At 38.1% G+C, this 12,430-nt stretch overlaps 1 protein-coding gene across 3 annotated transcripts in view; it reads right to left on the bottom strand.

Annotated features, from left to right (window-relative positions):
• Nucleotides 1-12,430, bottom strand: part of CD4 (CD4 molecule) — a 58,769-nt gene that overhangs the window by 25,193 nt on the left and 21,146 nt on the right. The window contains exon 1 of one of the 3 annotated variants that reach the window (XM_075352210.1): nt 814-899. The exons of the other annotated variants lie outside the window; for them this stretch is intronic. The gene's annotated coding sequence lies outside the window, so the exon portion shown is untranslated. Of the gene's footprint in view, nt 1-813; nt 900-12,430 lie in introns of those variants that run through there. 3 annotated transcript variants of the gene reach the window in all.

A 12,430-nucleotide genomic window follows, 5' to 3' on the forward strand; every position in this document is an offset into this window, starting at 1 on the left:
CTTAACTAATACTACTATATAGTAATACAGTAATACCACTATACAGTGCTACAATAAAACTATCATATAGTGCACAACTAATGCCACCATGCAGTGCTACAATAATACCACCATAGACTGCTCATGCTCAACTAATACCACTATATAGCAATACAGTAATACCACCATACAGTGTTACAATACCACCATACAATGCTCAACTAATGCCATTATATAATAATACAGTAATACCACCATACAGTGCTACAATAATACCACCATACGATGCTCAACTAATGCCACTATAACACAGTAGTACAGTAATACCACTTTATAGCGCTCAACTAATTCTACCGGACCGGAGGCCGTATTCAATAATTCCACCATACGGTGCTTAACTAATACCACTATATAGTAATACAGTAATACCACCATGCACTGCTACAATACCACCATATAGTGCTCAACCAATGCCACTATATAGTAATACAGTAATACCACCATACAGTGCTACAATACCACCATATAGTGCTCAACCAATGCCACTATATAGTAATACAGTAATACCACTGTATAGTGCTCAACTAATGCTACCGGACAGTGCTATAATAATACCCACACACTCCGCACAAGTGACCCACGCATAAGACTAGGATCACAAGTGACGAGCTTTCCGGACTCAGAGCTAAACATTGAAGGGAATCAATTTACATTTAGGGGTAAATCCAATGTGACCCCAGAACCCCTTAGTGATTGTGGCCTGCGGAGCCTTGCAGCACTCGTGACGTCACGCAGCGAGCGCAGAGCGGCGCCGGCCCCGCGTGGTTCGCGCACCTGGAGAACATCAGTGTTTATGAGGCTTCTGCGGTGAGATCCTCCCCAGATAAGACGCCCTTATAAAAGGATCCTTCTCTCATTCCTGAATACGAAGAAGACTTCTCACATCTTATATCAAAGCCGCTTTGTCAACAGGAAGGAGTGGGAGGGATAGTGCATGAAAATCACACGTCTCACATCTCCCCGCCATCCAGAAGACCCCAAATCACAATGTATTGTATCTGGGAAAGAAACAGCTTTTTACAGTGATTCTGAAGAGCAAAAACACCTATTTTGTGTCGCCAACTGGAAATTATATCACAAAAATGTAATTTTTATATCACAGAATGGCCACTAAGTTGTGAATATTGTGCGATATACAATATACAGCATTTCTACCGGCCGCGTGCTTACATCAGCCAAAGTGATCCCATGTGTCTCAGTCAAAAATGTTCTGCTAAATGTCACAATTATATATATATAAAAAATCAAAACTGAGTGTACACTGGGTACAGAAAGTATTCCCACCCCTTTAAATTTTTCACTCTGTTTCATTGCAGCCATTTGGTAAATTCAAAAAAGTTCATTTTTCTCTCATTAATGTACACTCTGCGCCCCGTTCCCCATCTTCACAGAAAAAAACTGAAATGTAGAAATTTTTGCAAATTTATTACACAAGAAAACCTGAAATATCACATGGGCATAAGTATTCAGCCCCTTTGCTCAGTATTGAGTAGAGGCACCCTCCCTTTTGAGCTAGTACAGCCATGAGTCTTCTTGGGATCCTGGATTTGGGGATCCTCTGCCATTCTTCCTTGCAGATCCTCTCCAGTTCCGTCAGGTTGGATGGTGAACGTTGGTGGACGCCATTTTCAAGTCTCTCCAGAGATGCTCAATTGGGTTTAGGTCAGGGCTCTGGTTGGGCCAGTCAAGAATGGTCACAGAGTTGTTCTGAAGCCGCTCCTTTGTTATTTTAGCTGTGTGCTTAGGGTCGTTGTCTTGTTGGAAGGTGAACCTTCGGCCAAGTCTGAGGTCCAGAGCACTCTGGAAGAGGTTTTCTTCCAGGATAGCTCTATACTTGGCCGCATTCATCTTTCCTTCAATTGCAACCAGTCGTCCTGTCCCTGCCCCCATAGGATGATGCTGCCTCCACCATGTCTCACTGTGGGGATTGTATTGGGCAGGTGATGAGCAGTGCCTGGTTTTCTCCACACATACCGCTTAGAATTATCCCCAAAAAGTTTTATCTTCATCTCACCAGAACAGAGAATCTTATTTCTCATAGTCTGGGAATCCTTCATGTGCTTTTTTGCAAACTCTATGCGGCTTTCATGTCTTACACTGAGGAGAGGCTTCTGTCGGCCAGTCTGCCATAAAGGCCCGACTGGTGGAGGCTGCAGTGATAGTTGACTTTGTGTAACTTTCTCCCATGTCCCTACAGCATCTCTGGAGCTCAGCCACAGTGATGTTGGGGTTCTTCTTTACCTCTCACCAAGGCTCTTCTCCCACGATTGCTCAGTTTGGCTGGACGGCCAGGTCTAGGAAGAGTTCTGGTGGTCTCAAACTTCTTCTATTTAAGGATTATGGAGGCCACTGTGCTCTTAGGACCCTTGAATACTGCAGACATACTTTTGTAACCTTGGCCAGATCTGTGCCTTGCGACAATTCTGTCTCTCAGCTCGTTGGGCAGTTCCTTTGCCCTCATGATCATCATTTGGTGTGACATGCAGTGTGAGCGGTGAGGTCTTATATAGAGAGGTGCGTCATGCGCCTTTCCAAATCAAGTCCTTTCAGTGTAATTACACACAGCTGGACTCCAATGAAGGAGTAGAATCATCTCAAGGAGGATCACAAGGAAATGGACAGCATGGGACGTACATATGAGGGTCTGAGCAAAGGGACTGAATACTTATGACCATGTGATATTTCAGTTTTTCTTGTTTAAAAAATTTGCAAAAATTTCTACATTTATTTTTTTCTTCTGTCAAGACGGGGGATGGGGCGCAGAGTGCACATTAATGAGAAAGAAAGGAACATTTTTGAATTTACCAAATGGCTGCAATGAAAGAAAGAGTGAAAAACTTAAAGGGGTCTGAATACTTTTCAATACCCAATGTATGTGTGTGTATGTCCGCTAAAGGAATCCGCACCGGCGCATTTGCAATCTCAAAATTTTGCACAGACACCTCATGTGACTCAGGGAACGTCATAGACTATGTTTTGAGGGGAAAATTTAACCCCGCGCTTTACAGTTATTCGCCAAAAACCTGCCTCCATTAAAGTGAATGGAGCTGGGAGCTACAGGTCATTAATAGGAACTGTAATCAGGTGCTAAAGGCAAAGAAGGACATTGTTAGTATAAGAAGCTGATGTGTGAGGTAATATGATATCAGTGGAGAGACGGAAAGACAGAGAGAAAGAGAGAGAGAAACAGAAGCAGAGAGACAGACAGAGACAAACAGACATAGAGACAGAGAGAGATAAACAGGGGGAGAGACAGACAGAGAGACAGACAGAGAGGGAGAGTGTGTGCGTACATGCGTGTGTGTGCGTACGTACGTGCGTGGGAGAAGGACAGTGTCTATTCCGGGCATTGCCGGCCACTACAGCTAGTATATGATAAAATAGATTTTTGTGAAACAAAATAACATTCGGAGTCAGGAAATGTAATTTTGTTACAAGATTGTATTTTGTTTTTGTATAATAAATTGACACTTTGTGTTCCATTGACGTTCTGCCATACAGTGGTAACGTCATGAATAGTGATCGAGCGGCCAGAAGTTATAGGGGAGATTGTTATCCGACCTATTCTACAAAGGCTTCTATTAGGCAAAGTTGTGTATGTCGGTTAAAGAAACAATTCATTTTGGTTCTTTGTGTTTCCAGTTACGTTCCGTAAGTATTTCAACCTGACGCTGCGGCTGAGGGTCTCGGGAAGAAATAAGGGGGGATATGAGTAGAACTTGTGTGATATTCGGAAGCGAGTGGTAAATCAGAGCACATCTATGGTGAACATCAAACCTGCCAGGAGCCCACCACATCCCCCCGAGAGCGGCACAATGTGACGTCTACATCCACCTACACATCTCTACTTCACAGTATAGGCTTGGTTTATACACCCAAAATCAAGTGATGGCAGAAGGTACCACTACAATCTACTGATACAAGAATTCCCTGAAGTAGGAGTAATGATTGACCCCATTTAGGCTCCCAAATTCTTCTATGGTAACCATTATAATAAATAATGCCAGTTTTATGTGACCCAGCAGCCAGCATCAAGGCGTATCTCATTTTGTCGGGTCCCTGCCTACTAATGCCTCTACCTGGTCTGAAAAAAAACAATTTTAAGGGTAAACAGGAACCTGCTAATAGGGGATTAAAATCGCCTTAAACTGATGGAAAGGATTGTCCTCAGTCAGAAGGCATGACCCTATAACCTGAAACTAAAAAATTGATGGCACTTCCTAAGAGACAATTGTGAACAGGTGCAAACTCAACATGCAACATATTCTAACAAATGTTGCATGTTCAGTTTGCACCTGTTCACATTTATCTGTTAGGAAATGCCATCAGTTTTTTCATTTTAGATTATAGGGTCATGCCTTCTGACTAAGTACACTTCTTTCCAACATCTTAAGGTGATTCTAATTTTCTATTAGCAGCTATCTGCCTGCCCATAAAAGTTTTGCCTTTTTTAGCCAAGGTAGAGGCATTAGCAGCAAAATGAGATACGCCTTGATGCTGGCTGCTGGCCTTATTTAATATACCGGTTACCATAGAAGACTTTGGGAGCCTAAATGGGGTCAATCATTGCTCCTACTTTGGGAAATTCTTGTATCAGTAGATTGTAGGTTCTGCAGCCAGTGATACCTTCTTAGTAGGTAGGTACCCCACAAAATGAGATACGCCTTGACACTGGCTGCTGGGCTCACATAAAACTGTGCTTTTTTATGAATTATAATAATTGTCTACACAGTAAAAGGGCTTACAAGTCACACATCACCACTACTGGGATTGGTATCACCCTATGACCCCATTTAATTAATTAAGCCTAAGATGCAATACCAGAGATAACCTATTGACAAGCATGGCGCTGTTTCTGAAAAAAATAAAAAATGAGTGAGACTTCCTGAATGGTGACTTATTAATAAATAGTAGCAGATCCTATTAATACAACATACCCTAATAAATGAGAAATATAAATTCCAGTTGGTACATATTGTGAAAAAATATTAGGATCACAAAAGTATCAAAATAGAAAGAAAAGGATCCGTGAGCCACTCCATGAATAGAGATGCAAAATAACAGAAAAGACTGGAGTATATGGCTAAAAACAGTATTATTTTATTAAATCAATCAATTAAATTACTTAGAGAATCCAATAATTGTGATTACAATAAGCAGAGACTTCATTTCAATACTAAAGACCACAGTAGGTACAATAAGACAATGTCTAGCATACATACATGAAACCTTACCTATAAAATGCAACAGACCCAGATATCAATAAAGAAAAGCCCCAACGTGCGTTTCGCATGTTTGTGGTATTGCTTTTTCAGGGGGATCAGAATTACCCAGAATTTCTGTGTTCAGCTTGTACTTTTCTTTTTTATTTGATTGAATTTAATAAAATAATACTGTTTTTAGCTATATACTTCAGTGTTTTATGTTTTATTCCATACCCTAATATATCCCTGCTTATCATAGGAGGCCTCATCCTTGCTATGAATTGGAATATCCTTATAGGGTGAATGGTCAAAGCAAAGTACAACCGCATAAAATAGATTTGTCTGAACATAAATATCAAAATGAAAACATTGTTACTTTCGTCTTCAAATGTTCTGATGAAATTTAGTTTTTTTTAGTTACCCTACTTTGGTGTCATCACAGGGAGGGCTGTTATACCCCAACTCACCAGAAGAGGGCGCCAGATACAAGTTAGTAACTTTCAGCAGAAAGTAAAATTGAAGCTTCGATATTGTAGCAGAATCTCATTGTAAAATACCTAAAATCATCGCAGGAGACATGGACATTTTTATCTTTTTTTTTAAAAAAAAGCATATTTCATTTTTTATTCTTTAATTTATATTTCAGATATTTCTTTTATTATTGCCTCTTTCAAAATGTGAGGTCATATAAGGCCACACTTTCAAGCTATTTCCATTGGAAATTATATTATATAAAATAGACAATACCAATAATGGAATGCATGAGCTACCATGTGTCATTATTATTATTATTATTATTATTATTATTAATAATAATAATAATTACATATTACTTATGGTAGCTCCAGGCATTCGTTCATTTTTATTGTCTATAATATAATTTCTAATGGATTGTAAGTGTGGCCTTATTATGTCACATTTTGGAAAATTTACGGTAATTAATTAATTTAATTTGACATTTCTAAGATTAAAAAAAGTCTGCAAACATAGTTTGGTACAATAATAATAAAAATAATAGTAGTAATAATACAAAAAATATAACAATAACACTAATAACAGTAATACAAAAAATATAATGATGGTAATAATAATAATAATACAAAAAAAAATCTAATACCAATAATACAAAAAATATATAATAATAATATTTATTCATTTATATAGCGCCATTAATTCTACAGCGCTTTACATACATTGGCAACTCTGTCCCCATTGGGGCTCACAATCTAAATTACCTATCACTGTCTTTGAAGTGTTGGAGGAAACCGGAGAACCCGGAGGAAACCCACGCAAACACGGGGAGAACATACAAACTCCTTGCATAATAATAATAATAATAATAATAATAATAATAATAATAATATATATTACAAATGTATCATAAATAATAAATCTATAATAATAAATAGATAATAAATTATTATTATTATTATTATTATTAGGATTATTACCAAACTATTTTTGCACACTTTTTTTTAATCTTATAAATTTCAAAATTAAAGGAATTAAATTCCTTTTTTTTTACTAACTCTATGCACATCATTGCAGAATACATAAAAAAAATTCCACTAAATCTATTCCAGTATATTGTGCCTGTGCACATAGAAATATGAAGATATTGGACCGTTTTCGGATTTCATTCTGACACTGAATCTAAATTACCTATCACTGTCTTTGAAGTGTTGGAGGAAACCGGAGAACCCAGAGGAAACCTACGCAAGCACAGGGAGAACATAAAAACTCCTTGCATAATAATAATAATAATAATAATAATAATGATAATAATAATAAAAAATAATATTTATTATTTATCATCATTATTTTTTATTATTATTATTATTACATATTACAAATGTATAGTAAATCAATAATAATAAATGGATAATAAATTATGAATATTATTTTTTTTTATTATTATTATTATTATTTTAGTACCAACCAATTTTTGCACACTTTTTTTTTTAATTAATTCTGACACTGAATCTAAATTACCTATCAGTGTCTTTGAAGTGTTGGAGGAAACCGGAGAACCCGCAGGAAACCCTGGCAAACACAGGGAGAACATACAAACTCCTTGCATAATAATAATAATAATAATAATAATAATAATAATTACTATTTATTATTATTATTATTATTATTAGATTTCAAATGTATCATAAATAATAAATCAATAACAATAAATAGATAATAAATTGCTATTATTATTATTATTATTATTATTTTAGTACCAAACAATTTTTGCACACTTTTTTTAATCTTATAAATTTCAAAATTAAAGTAAATAATTACTTTATTTTACTAACTCTATGCACATCATTGCAGAATACGTAAAAAAAAAATCCACTTAATCTATTCTAGCATATTGTGCCTGTGCACATAGAAATATGAAGATATTGGACCGTCTTCAGATTTCATTCCGACACTGAAGGAGTTAACTGGAACAGACCCAAAGCTTCCAAAGGATTAAATAACCCATGCAGAAGTCCCCAATAAAAGACTAAAGAGACAATGGGGATAACAAAGGGTCTAACAGAAGAGTTCAACAATGGATAGTTAGTCACAAATTTAATAGAAACAGAAGTAATCGAATGTATATATATATATTTTATGCCATAACTGTAGAAAAATACATGGGTCACACATTCAAAAATCATACATTGATCTAATGCCGCTCTGGACCCTCAGAGGTTCTCCGTGATCTGGCACTTGCTTCATACCGTCTGATCACAATGTTACACCGAGAGCCTCATGTTCAGGTGTATACATTTTTGTCTGGCGGCATTAGATCACAGTATGATTTTGGAAGTGCGGTTCATGTCTTTTTATACTTATATGATATATATACATATATTATGCAGCCATGGTTTTATACAGATCAGGGGCAGTATAAATGACAAATCGGGGGTGCTCAGCCCTTTAACAGTTGTTGGGAAGTTTTTTGTGACAAGTTGCGAGCGTCTGGTCATTATTTCCTATACGGTGACGGATTCAGTTCACTGCGCACGATATTATTTGTCGCTTCCCCAGAAAAACAGATCAGCACTTTCCACGCAGCAAATAACCGAGAAATATGTGATTTGCCGTCAGCGCCATTATAAATGCTTGTTAGCCAGATTTAGGTGAGGTTCAGTCTTTTTACAATAAGTGACGGTGGCGGATAAAGATGAGACAACACACAACCTTCTTACAACAGAATGTAAATGTATGTTCTTATATTCTGATCACATCCAGAGCTGCAATCGTAATTCTGCTGGAATCCTGGTTGCATTAAAGGGGTTGTTAACAAATTAAATATTTATGGTCTATTGGTACCATGTCTGCTGGGGTCCGGCACTGGGAACTATCGCTGGTTACTGCTTGGGAGTGTCCAGAAGTGCGCGGTGTACGGAGCCAGAACAGCTCCGCTCACCGCCTGGTGGCCATTCTCTGGTACTGCAGCCCAGATCCGGATTAAGTGAATTTGGTCTGAGAACAACCGGTGCCAGATCGGTGAGGGTGCTGGGTGTGGTGTTGGCACCGGTTGCAGCACCTTCTCCAAAAAAATGCAATATAAAAGGATCAAAATATTGCATGTACCCCAAAATGTTACCAATGAAAATGACAGCTCAGTGTGCAAAAAATAAGCTCTTACACAGCGCTATCAGTGGAAAAATGAAAAAGTTAAGGGTTTCTAAAAATAATTTTTAAGATTTTATTCTACAAAGTTCTATTTTTTTTTAAGACACTAGAATTAAAAAACAAAACAAATTATACAAGTTTGGCATCACTGTAATTTTAGTAACCTAAAGAATCAGGTATTTAAACAAATTAATTAAGCAACAGCGGAAAAACAAAATAGCATAAATTTGCTATCACCTTTAGCTGTCACAAACCCCCCAAAAACAATGAAGGAATTGTGTTTTGTTTTGTTTTTTATTATTATTATTAATTTTTTTTTTTATACCAATTCACTTTACTTGGATTTTTTTTCAGTATCACATAAATGTTAAAAAAAAGGTTGCACCGAAACGCGCGTAGGGGTGGGTGTCACAGTTACTGACCTGGTGCTTCTATCGTGCTTAGGTGAACATTTCTTGGATATCTATACTGCCAATGCGTACCTCCATAATTTTCTTGAATGGTTGTGCTATTGCACAAAGGTTAATGTCCCTTGTGATGTACACTGCCACTATGTACCTCTATATACAGTTTGGGTATGGTTCCACTAGCATATAGTTTACCATACGAGAGCATCAGAAGCGGTATGCTAATTACCCTCTTATGTGTCAGCCGAGGGTCATGAGACTGTGATACGATCTTGCAATCGTATCCCAGCTGCGGAGCAGAGGGAGGGAGCACTGTCTCCCCATCTCCTCCGCTGCCTGTGCCTGCGGGCACAGCACTGAAGTCGGATGACATATGAGTGCAGTGCGATGTCTCACACGCTCCCATAGACTTGTATGGGGGTGCGTGATCCGAGACTCGCTGCCAAACACAGCATGCAGCAATTCATTCCACATGCCGCTATGGCATGAGAAATCAAGCGCAGATGGACGCTGCCCCATAGTTTTGCACTGGTGCGAGCGCAATCCGTTTTATTGGATTGCACTCGCAGACGCAGTGGAACCGAGGCCTTCGAGCGGTTTCTGCTGTTTGCCTTGTATACTGCCATTGTGTGTCTTTACATATACATTGAGTGATTTCAGCCGCTGTATAGCGGTTAGTGCTCTCTATCTGTATATTGTTATTACGTATCTGGAGATTAACCCTTTATTTGCATATATTGATCTGCTTTTTGGTACCATGTTTCTACTAATGCAGTTCACATGGCCTAGATAGAACCTTTTTGTACCTACCACATTTGATGTTTTTGATGTTCTTGAGATATTGTGCGCCCCTTTTGTATAACTACGATACATATACAATCATGCACATATTGTGAACGATAATCATACAACTGCCTCATCGCACTTAACACTTTATATTTATTACCCTCTATTTGTAGATTGGTTTTTGATTAGTCAGGGGTGTTTTGTATTTAATTCTGCACCTCGCCTTTACTGTAAGGCTATGTGCCCACGGGACAATGTACCCACGGATTTTGCCACATGTTTGTCCGCAGGTTTCCCGCAGCTGCTCCCGGAGTACGCAGCTATCCATTGCTGCGGGTTTCGAGCATTTTTTTTGCGGTAAACCTGCGAGACAAGTGCGGAAATACCTGCAGAATTCCCGCCCTGTATCTCCATAGTGGAGGAGCGGGAATTCCGCAGATATTTCCGTATGAATAATTGACATGCATTTACGCGCGGCTTCGGGAAATCCGCAGCGTATTCCGCAGCCGCACATACCGCAGCATTTAGGCTATGAACCCACTTTGCGTTTCAGGTGCATTTTAGGTCTGTTTTGAACTGCACCTTTTTCATGCCAAAAGGCATGCATTTGGTTTGTCCATGATAGTCTATGTAAAATGGTGATTTTCAGACCGCACTTTGCGTTTCTAAACGCTGCGTTTAATTTGCATATTTTGTGGCAAAAACCATGCGTTCAGAGAAGCAGCATGTCAATTGTTTTTGCCATTTTGGGTACGTTTTGATAACATTGAAGTCAATGAGAAATGGCAAAAACCAAGAAACTTCAAAATTCCTGCGTTTTACCTGCTTTTTTGGTGCAGAAAGCATGCGTTTTGGACTACCAAAACGCATGCTTTTTAAACATTAAATTAATGGAATAATATGTCCCTTTACACACACGCACATAATCCGATAATTAAATTGAAGAAAATTATGATATTATTGCTATTTTAGCATTATTATAAAACCGCTATAATTTCATGAAATATTACTTTTTTCTTTATTAAATCTCAAAATATATATGTATTGGTTTTTTTTCTCTTTTTTCATTCTTCTTTGACTGTGTAAACTTTATTTAGGAGTGCCTCGATGTTCAAAACACATCTGTCAAAACGCAGGTGAAAAAGCAGGTAAAAAGCGCTGAAAACGCATCTAAAACGCGGTAAATACGCATGCGTTTTTAGCGCTAAATTTCTGGAAAAGGCAAATTTGGACAAATCAGTTAAGGCAAAAACGTGCGTTTAGAACTGCAAGTAGGTGAACGCAAAGTGGGGTCTAAGCCTTATACAGCACTCCCCAAATCCAATAGGGTAACATGGGGAGTGTCTGTACTTGCGTAAACCTGCGGATTTATCTAGAAAATCCATATAAATCCGCGGGTTTTCTGCGACAAAATCCGCGGGTACATTGTCCTGTGGGCACATAGCCCTATTATATAAATAGCCCCTATCTACTCGATATTATAAAGTGGTTTATCCAGGCTATATACAATTGTCTGTGACGCCCTATCTTTCCAGCCAACTGTTTTGTCTTATATGTATTTAATAGAAGTTATAACAATTTTGACCTTTTTGTTTGTTTTTTTTTTCTTTGGTCTTTTGGAACTTTTTTGCAGCACATTATATGATAAAGTGAATTTTGTTATTTAAAACTACAACTCGTCCTAACAAATGAACAAAACCTTCTATGTCTATGTTGATGGAAAGAATGAGGAAGAGAAAGAAGAAAAAAACGAACGCCCCAAAATAAAAATTGGTGGCTCCCGTTAGTGGTTAATGGTCTATTCTAAGGCTATATTATCAGTATTTAAGGAGTGGATAGCCCGTTTACGACAGTGAGGTTCTAATAATGCGGCATGGGACCCACACAAGCAGCCGTGATCTAATCAATCAAAGACTAGGAGAAGCATGCTGCTGGGCTGACACCATCGAGGCAACAGATGTCAGAATCTGAAGCCATCACTGCTGCTGTTACACAAATTATTATAAGGACCCCTCCCTCTCAGCTGCCTCCAGATTAACCAGTATCAGGTCATTTATTATCAGGATGCTTATTTATAAACACGCCGGTGTAGCAGAGCTAGGTTTGCCATGTGGTACGAAATGTTTTTACATAGAAAGATAAAGATAAAGAACCCCGGCCGGCACACAGTATGGAAGGAGGATAAACAGTCAATGGTTTTTGTAGTATGTTCGAGTTTTATTCAAAAGAAGTTTTCACAACAATTGGAAGTTGCAATACAATCCTTTCACAACAACAAGGAGTTGCAATATAGTCCGACGTTTCGGCTATTAAACGAGCCTTCACCAGGGACATAAAGGTACCGTACTGATGTTGTACAGAGTGGGTCCTGTG

Source organism: Anomaloglossus baeobatrachus, chromosome 5, assembly GCF_048569485.1.
Source record: "Anomaloglossus baeobatrachus isolate aAnoBae1 chromosome 5, aAnoBae1.hap1, whole genome shotgun sequence".
Lineage (NCBI taxonomy): Eukaryota > Metazoa > Chordata > Amphibia > Anura > Aromobatidae > Anomaloglossus > Anomaloglossus baeobatrachus.